At 39.9% G+C, this 978-nt stretch overlaps 1 non-coding gene across 1 annotated transcript; it reads left to right on the forward strand.

The window, feature by feature from the left end:
* Positions 1 to 344: 344 nt before the first annotated feature.
* LOC116472146 (U4 spliceosomal RNA) lies at positions 345 to 485 on the forward strand. Its single transcript, XR_004249036.1, has one exon. It is a non-coding gene; the product is annotated as a U4 spliceosomal RNA (small nuclear RNA).
* The last annotated feature ends 493 nt before the right edge of the window (positions 486 to 978 follow it).

A 978-nucleotide genomic window follows, 5' to 3' on the forward strand; every position in this document is an offset into this window, starting at 1 on the left:
CCATTATTGGGTATGTACCCAAAGGGATATGGATATCAATTATTCTACCATAAAGACACATGCACACATATGTTAATCACAACACTACTCACAATAGCAAAGATACATAATCAATCTAAATGCCCATCAACAGTAGACTGAATAAAGACAATGTGGTACATATACACCATGGAACACTATGCAGCCATAACCAAGAAGAGATCGTGTCCTTTGCAGCAACATTGTTGAAGCTGGAGGCTGATATTCTAAGCCAACTAATGCAAAAGCAGAAAGCTAAATACTGCATATTCTCACTTATAAGTGGGAACTAAACAATGAGAACACATGGATATGAAGAAAGGAACAGCTTTGCCCAGTGGCAGTATTGTAGCCTATGAGGTTTATCTGAGGTACAATTATTGCTAATTGAAAACTTTTCCCAATACCCCTCCATGACGACTTGAAATACAGTCAGCACTGGCAATTTTTGACAGTCTCTACAGAGACCGAAAAAAAAAAAAAAAAAAAAAGAGCAACAGACACCAGGGCCTACTTGAGGATAGAAGGTAGGAGGAGGGAGAGGATTAAAAACCTACCTGTTTGGTGCTAAACTTATTACCTGAGTGGTGAAATAATCTGCACACCAAACTCCTGTGGCACACAGTTTACGTATATAACAGACTTGTACATGTACCCCTGGACTTAAAATAAAAGTTAAAAAAAAAAAGATGCCTTATCAAACCACTTCCCATGGGTAAATAGAGCTTACTTCTAATAGGAAACTCTGGGCGTCAGTGTAAAACTTGTGCCTCTGAATGATCTCACCCAAGGGGTAGGGTAGCCAAGTCATTAATACACCAATTCTGATCATTGATTGGGGCTGCCAGGATGAGGTATGCTGAATACAAGATACTTGTAAAGTGACCTTCCAGTTAAACAGCAACGTGGGCTCTGGTGGCAAAAAAACACCCCCAGGAAGTGAAGTACTGGTGCTATCAG

The sequence above is a fragment of the Hylobates moloch genome, unplaced genomic scaffold (assembly GCF_009828535.3).
Source record: "Hylobates moloch isolate HMO894 unplaced genomic scaffold, HMol_V3 SCAFFOLD_6, whole genome shotgun sequence".
Lineage (NCBI taxonomy): Eukaryota > Metazoa > Chordata > Mammalia > Primates > Hylobatidae > Hylobates > Hylobates moloch.